General features: G+C 37.5%; 1 pseudogene; it reads right to left on the reverse strand.

Annotated features, from left to right (window-relative positions):
* Positions 1 to 399: 399 nt before the first annotated feature.
* On the reverse strand, positions 400 to 2,992 carry LOC113323503 (annotated as a pseudogene).
* Between the last annotated feature and the right edge of the window lie 5,510 nt (positions 2,993 to 8,502).

Raw genomic sequence — 8,502 nt, forward strand, 5'->3', positions numbered from 1 at the left:
CACGTATTTGATCAATAGTGTTTCCCCGACGGTCAAGTTATTCCATGGGTAAAAGAGGTTTATATAGTGTTGGATTGGCATCAGAGGAACTTCAAATGTGCTAAGGAGGTTCTTATAGTGTCAGGACATGGACTGGAAGGGGTCGCATCAGAGGAACTCCAACCGTGCTAGACTGCTTAAAAATGGAAGTAGGCTCTCAAGTTCTTACCTGTTCTGATTCAAACTAAGGGTTGTCATTTCGACAGTGTGAACAACTAACAGATCCAGGCACACATTGACTATGACTATGACCCAGGTAAGATAGCACTCATTAACTGTACATATTTTACACAAGAGAACCAAACATTGGACAGTGCAACAGGAAAAACTCCCCAGAAATTTAGAAGTGAATGAAATAACTCACCATCCCATCAGTGTTCTTCTCACTTTGTCTACAATCTGGTTTTTAGCTCGATTATTTGTAAGCGGAAACTCATGGCTTTCATCTAGAAGGAACCTGTAGACTTCTCATTGACGATCAGATGTCAAATTCCACCCAATCTCAGCCTACAAAGAAAGAAAATGAACGCTTGCTTATTGTAGTTGAAGATAGTGAGTCACTACGAATATCATTGTTAAAGTTTCTTACCGAGAAAATGCAGATACCAAGAACCTTTAGGGCAAGGGTGACATCATAGAAGACGCGTGGTCTTCCCTTTCCACAAATCTCCACTGGATTAGCAACAAGCAGTTCTGTATCAGGGCCGCGGTTGGAAATAATTACTCGCAAGGGATGAAGCATCTCCACCTTTAGACGGAAACAAAGAGAGCTTTGCTTCTCGGAACCTAGAAGCTTTTTTCCATCCTTTTGTTGAATAAATAGGTCAACATCTCAGAAACCCTTGGTGATGGATGAGAACCGGCCATAAGCTATCTAACGATAAGTGAAAACAACATAAATCAAACACCGAAAGAGAAAATGAAGTACTTTTTTTCTTTTTGCTAGCACGTGAAAGTAGAAAAACGGAAGTCAGAGAGATAAAATAAGCTAAATAAGCACCTGAATATTGCAGTCTTTCAGGGTTCTCATAATGCCATAAAGCAGACCCTTTTGATCAACACAGTGAATTTGAAGCAGTGTATGAGCTGGACTCGAGGAATTGTCAATCGTGACACCTGGTGATTTTAGTTTGTTCAGATCTGGGGATAGAGCATGTGAAAGATTTTCCTTTTCTGAAAGCTCACAGCAAAACAACTCCTCGGCAACAGTGGGTGGAGGAGAAGACACCCCTTGTTGGAGTGCATCATATTCAGGACCTGGCAGCTGAAGATCGCAGCTGATGCACGAATCTCCTAAAATGGCATATAAGCTCCGACATGTATCGTCTCGCCTCTTTTTTGTGTGTAAAAGCTCCCTGAAAAAAATATAATAAATTGGGATCAGCTGACAGTAGACACAATACTTGGTATATCATTTGTATGGCTTCAATATGAACGAGGGCATTAAAACTGAACTACTATGATTATAGCTCTAGAATCATTGTCGTGCGACAACTATTACAAACTAACCTGAATCGTCTTAACATTCTAGTAAAATACGACCACGAGCATCAAAATAAATGCAAAACACAAACTTTGCTTGATCAAAACACAATCTCACTCAACAGGGTTGGGGTCATGACCCCCCTCCCTTGCAACAATAGATTGTGCAGCTAAGGGGGTGAGGGTTCTACACATGCAAGGTGGACCTGTTTATTTTGTCTATGACAATGGCACCAACAAGTTGAAGAACTAGAAATGCAATATATAAATTTTTTATCATTAAAACGGGTTATTATTTTTGATCATATAGAGGGCAATTGATTACCTACATTGGAATAGTATGATTTGTAGCAGCTACTTCAATGACTATATTTTCAAAAGTCGTAACACTTATTGAATGAAAAATAAAGACTACTCACAAGTTATCTGTAACAAAGAACATATCCATGACTTTGTCATCAGGGGTTGTCATCACTTTTACTCTTTGAATTGTTAGCTCAAGCTCACAAAGAACCTTTGTAACATCTACATATGAAACCCTTGAACAGATTACAACAAGCAAAGATTACAAAAGCAAAACGGACAATATCAATAACTAAAGACATTCTAATAAATCATGCTTACCATGTAACAATCCTTTCCTGTCAAGGCAGCAGAATTTTAATAAGTACACCAGCGGAGAAGATGACGATTTGCTATCTGATTGTTGATTGAAATAAAACGAAGCAGAATTTGATGCGCACACAGATACTAGTTGATTTTTCAAACTTTTCCATCTTATATTACTTGAAAATGAATGTGGAATAACCCATAACACTACATAGCACCATTTTCCATTTGTTGAAACATCTACAACCCAACAAAAATAATTGATTGTATTAAACCATAATTAGCCAATCTTTTAAGTCAGTAGAAAATTATGGTCCTAAAGAATTTGGAACTGAGGTCGTTAGTAAGTATCAACATCTTTACCGCTCATGCATATGATGAGTAAATAAAAAACAACCATTAAACCTAAAGACTCAGATTAAACAACGACAAAACAAGAAATTGAAAAGGAGAAAAATCAGGAGTAAATTCACTAACCTCCTTTGCTGATAGAGAGGCCAAAATCAAGAATTATTCGACAGAGATCACAACCAAGTCCAGTTTTGTCTGTTCCCCTGGTTTATTACCCTTCTCGATCATCACTGGAGAACCCCATGGATTTCATCAAATCAAGAAGAAATCAGTATCTCAAGATCCTTGTGACTGCTCTGACTTTCTAAGAAAAAAAAGAGGTTGTTTTGTTTTTTAGGTATACTACTGTCTAGTCTGCTGGTGTCTCGGGATAGGGTGATGATCCACCAGTAGCTGTCGGTTTGGTATACCGAAGTATCAGAACCGGAGTGTGCGCCCATAATATCTAGACACGTTACTATTATCGGGCTAAAGTATGATTGGTGTTTTTCAGCGGTTTGGACTTCCGAAAGAAGGGTCGATTTGCATTATACCAGTAATAGTATTATATTATGGTGGTTTGGAGTCTGGCCGTAGAATTTCAAAGAAGTCTATTGGGATTTCACGTTCTAATAAATAGGGGCTTCACATAGATTCCTAATGACTAAAAAGTTGGTTAGTGGATATTTAAAGGAAGTTTCAAATGTCAAAGACTCAAAGTTACCCTGTATCAAATAATAACTAAACAAAATCCTAACCAAATTGTATTTTAAAATCCAATCAACTTCTTTTCATCTTTCTCTTTGTCCCATTAACGAAACCAGTTTCCTCTTTTTTTCCTTTGATTGAAAATATTTCATCATCTTAAATTATCGATCAAAATCTATGTTAAAGATAGGGAAGAATACGATTGATAAAGTATGTTGCGACTCCGATAGATAACATGTTTCAATCATTAATGAAGGTCCAATCGATCAAGAACAAAAATTTCAAACCCCTGAATCACTGATAAATCAATTGACATGATTTCAATTTCTGAATGTATTAAGGTTAGGTTTTAAATCTCCAACCGTAAATTAGATTTATAAGTATATTTACGGTTGGGTTTCTAAACCGTAAATATTCTACAGTTGGTTAGGATTAAGGACAAACCTAATCGCAAATAATCCTGGATCCCCAAAATTTTAAAAGAAAATTACGGTTAGGTGTAATACTCAATAAACCAACCGTAATTAATATCGATTCCAGAGTTTCACTAAACAGTTTTACTAATATCTGGTTGCATATCGAGGGATAATAGGTGAAGGATAACTGCTGTCTCTATGGAGCCTCCCTATGAATATCTGATTTTGTGGACTAGATTTACTGGCCACGTTGCTAGACATCATATCCACACATGGTCGTCTACATGGCCTTTCGGATTTCAAAAATGTTAGACCAACCGAAAACAACACAGTGCGATTTATCCGGCCTGAAATAGAGAGTGGGTCCCATTTTGCCCATTACTGATCTCCACGCTGAGAAGTTTTTAACCTCTTCCGTCAATTCTCCTCACGGGACAAATCCGGTGTAAAGTCTCGGGGTGTCTATCACTTCCCTTGGGATTTCTACTCTCCTTGCTCGCATGGCATCTGATTACCATAGGACCCATGATATTTCACATGATGACGATATGATGAGTATTGAGAAATATTCTTTTTATTTAAAGGGTCCGGATCATGCGACTCTAATTTTTGACAAAGTGTTTGCACAAAATTTCTCAACCGTTAGATAGCTTTTATCCCGCGGTTCTCAACTTCGATGAGGTGGAATCTATTTTGACTCAAAATTTGTATGGCTTGAGCCGATCTAAGCCGATTACAGGATAGAGAAATATAAGGAAACAATATATTCTTTCGGCTGTAACTTCCGGAATATCTAACCACGTTCTCTTCTTTTTTTATACTTTGCCTGATTTCACGTTTTAATTTCGGAAAAATTGATCTCGAAAATCACAATGAAGTCCTTTATGGTTCTCTTGTGATTATCATTACAGATTACACCAAAATTGAGTTCAGCTTTATCTCCTTTTAAGAATTTTAACTACTATGGTATTTTTTTTTCTCTTTTAACTTATGTTCTCAGCAGTTAGCTTTTCCAATATGGTGTATTTGTGATTAAATATCTTCCATTGATGTTGTTAGTATATACATTAACATTGGTTATTGAATACTTTTGGTTGTGGTGATAGTCAAGTTCTAAATGATGATGAAACTCAGTCCGTAAATGGTTTTTTTAATGAAAAAAAAATGATGTTAGCAATTTGGAGAATCTATATAAAGGAATGCAGTTCAGCACGCGGGAAGAAGCGCAGGGATATTATACTGAATATGGCGGAAGAAATGGTTTTTCAGTAAGGATTCGATCAACAAACAAAACACGTGTTGATGATCCGGACCCTTAGCAGGGGTTAGTCGTGGGAGAGTTCGAGAGATTTTAATGTATTTAGGTTTTCTCCTGTTAGTCCTGAGGGAGTTTGAGGGAGTCTCTCCAAATCTCCGTTAGTCGTGGGGGAGTTTAGAGGAGTCTCCTAAACTCTCTAGAAAACACTTGTTAGTCGCTGGGGAGTTTAAAAAAAGCTCTTAAACTCCCTGTTAGTCATAAAACCCTACAATACTAGGGAGTTGGTTGCTTTGGGGAGTTCGAAGGAGTTTTTAGTGTATTTTGGTCTCACAACAAATCTCTCAAAAGAGTAGAGATTTGGGAAGGAGTTTGGTGCGTAGAAAACCATAGGAGAAAGAAGAGGAAACGTTTTTTTCCAGGTATGTTTTTTTTATCCTTTGATCTCCATGATTGTTTATAATAGTTTGATTTGTGACTATTTTGATTGTTTTTCATATCTTTGATCTCCATGATTGTTTATTTTGATTGTGTGTATAGTTTTTTTTTGTGGGTACTCTCTCTCTGTCAAAATCCTAATTTGTGGTTCAAAAGATCTTGGTAAGAAATTGCATGATTTGATTATAATGATATCTTTAAATTCAACCGTTGGAATATGATGAAATTTGAGTATGTCGTAGTTTACCTTGTTATAGAAGTACAGTAAAATTTTCACGCGTATCAGGTCAGGTTTTCTACTGCAAAGCTTGCACAATATATGACTATGGTCTGCTGAGTTTAAATCCCGAATAGGGGACTGATTCCTATTTATCTCATTCTCCGCTTATCGGACAAAGCTGAAATTTTAGTATGATGTTTTTATATATGAAGGTTACCTACTGTAGAAATTTCATGAAGTTCTGATCACTTTAGGTACACCAAAGTGTGAGAAATCCGGAACTGAATTTTGTATGCACGTATTAAAAGTAGTCGGGTTCTGAGTAATGTATCTTTTTAATGAACCGTTGGAATGCTATGATTTTTGAGTGTGTTGTGAAATATTGAGTTGTAAGTGTACCATACAAATTTAAAGAGGATCAGGTAAGTATTAATACTGCAAAGATTGGACAATCTGAAACTGTGTTTCGGTGAAACAGAATTCCTTTACAGCTATCTTCATAATTTGTTATGTCATCATGCATTAATTGGCTTGCTACTTTGCATGGGTGTCATTGAGAATCACTATCACTTGTTAAGTCATCTTATTTATACACATACTTCTATTCTATTCTATATGCCAAAGTTCAACACAGTGGCGTACTTCATTCCGTATTGGCGTGTTTTAGCCAATTCATACGGTGCTTTTGTTATAATGATATCTTTAAATTAAACCGTTGGAATATGATGAAATTTGAGTATGTCGTAGTTTACCTTGTTATAGAAGTACAGTAAAATTTTCACGCGGATCAGGTCACGTTTGCTACTGAAAAGCTTGCACAATATATGACTATGGTCTGCTGAGTTTAAATCCCGAATAGGGGAACTATTTATCTCATTCTCCGCTTATCGGACAAAGCTGACATTTTAGTATGATGTTTGTACATATGAAGGTTACCTACTGTAGAAATTTCATGAAGTTCTGATCACTTTAGGTACACCAAAGTGTGAGAAATCCGGAACTAAATTCTGTATGCACGTATTGAAAGTAGTCGGGTTCTGAGTAATGTATCTTTTTAATGAACCGTTGGAATGCTATGATTTTTGAGTGTGTTATGGAATATTGAGTTGTAAGTGTACCATAAAAATTTAAAGAGGATCAGGTAAGTATTAGTACTGCAAAGATTGGACAATCTGAAACTGTGTTTCGGTGAAACAGAATTCCTTTACAGCTATCTTCATAATTTGTTATGTCATCATGCATTAATTGGCTTGCTACTTTGCATGGGTGTCATTGAGAATCACTATCACTTGTTAAGTCATCTTATTTATACACATACTTCTATTCTATTCTATATGCCAAAGTTCAACACAGTGGCGTACTTCATTCCGTATTGGCGTGTTTTAGCCAATTCATACGGTGCTTTTGTTATAATGATATCTTTAAATTAAACCGTTGGAATATGATGAAATTTGAGTATGTCGTAGTTTACCTTGTTATAGAAGTACAGTAAAATTTTCACGCGGATCAGGTCACGTTTGCTACTGAAAAGCTTGCACAATATATGACTATGGTCTGCTGAGTTTAAATCCCGAATAGGGGAACTATTTATCTCATTCTCCGCTTATCGGACAAAGCTGACATTTTAGTATGATTGACATCTCCATTTTGCTGTGAGCTTAAACTGTTTTGCACATGTCACATTTGATGGAATCTGAGCTTATATTTTGACCTAGAACTTTGTAGGTACGTTCTAAGCAAACCTTCACGAGACTTCAACTCGTCCACTAGGGACACTTAGTGGTTTAAAAGGCTTAGTGCATACGCTAAATGCATTCGAGAGACCAGCGACAGTGGTATAGTTAGGATTTCCTTAGTTTTGTTTTACTTGAGGACAAGTAAAATTCAGGTTTGGGGGTATTTGATGAGTGCCAAATATTGTATATATTTATCCCTTTTTGTTGGCATTTAACTCATCTTTTGTGCTTTAATTCTACATTTTATCCCATATTCTGTATTTTCATTGTTTTCAAGAATAAATATTTTTATTAATTAATTTTGCATTTTTAGGTAATAAATAAAGTTCGGATGAGTCGCGGAGCGAAAAGAGCAGAAAAGTAGTGAAAAGCCGGGAGAAATCACGCAAGGAAGCCGCGAAGAATGGTGCGCACAACCTCATTTCCTACACACAAAAACGCCTCCGTTCTCAGCCATCAGATCAGTTCTCAGAAGCATCCGATGGTCGCTCCTTCATAGAGCATCAAAATCTGAAGTCTCTGCCAAGCACCACAGCGCTGAAATTCCAAGCCTTCAGATTAGATGGTAGTTGAATCCAACGGTTTCTCCCTTGCTGTTCATCAAAGTTTGATATCTCCGCCTTACACTACAGCACCTAACCTAATATAGCACCGTTCGTTTCGTTGTATCCCTTCATCCGACGGTCGCTCCTCGCTTGCCTCCGCATCACCGTACGATCTACCTACCAGCTCCACATCTCACGGCTTAGTCTCGCTAAACATCAAAAATCGCTGCACCCGCCTCACACCCGAGCAACCTAACCCTACCACCTAACCAAACACCCCCTTCTTCCCAAAACAGTCGAGCCCTTCTTCTCCCCCTTCCTTCTCCTCTGCAACTCCACGACCACCACCTGCTCCGCCACCAACCCTCTGTCACCACCATCTCTACCACCTAACCTCCACCAAATCACCACCAAACCCACCTACACGCCGTAGCTACCTCCCTACACCTCTATAGCCATCTAACTTATTGATTTTTCACCACTGAAACCCTAGGTGATAAATCAATAAACTAGGTGAGGCTATAAGACGTAATTGAAGCATGGGAAAGGTGCAGCAGACCAAGGAGAAGAATGGGTCGAATTTAATTTGATGTTGCTACATCAAATTAGGTAAATTTACGAAACCCTAATTTCTCAATATTTGGGATTTTTATAGAAAACCCTAATTTCTGTTAGGGAGAGCATAGGGAAGCTAGAGTAGGGATATGGGTATGATTGAATTAGG

The sequence above is a fragment of the Papaver somniferum genome, chromosome 11 (assembly GCF_003573695.1).
Source record: "Papaver somniferum cultivar HN1 chromosome 11, ASM357369v1, whole genome shotgun sequence".
NCBI lineage: Eukaryota > Viridiplantae > Streptophyta > Magnoliopsida > Ranunculales > Papaveraceae > Papaver > Papaver somniferum.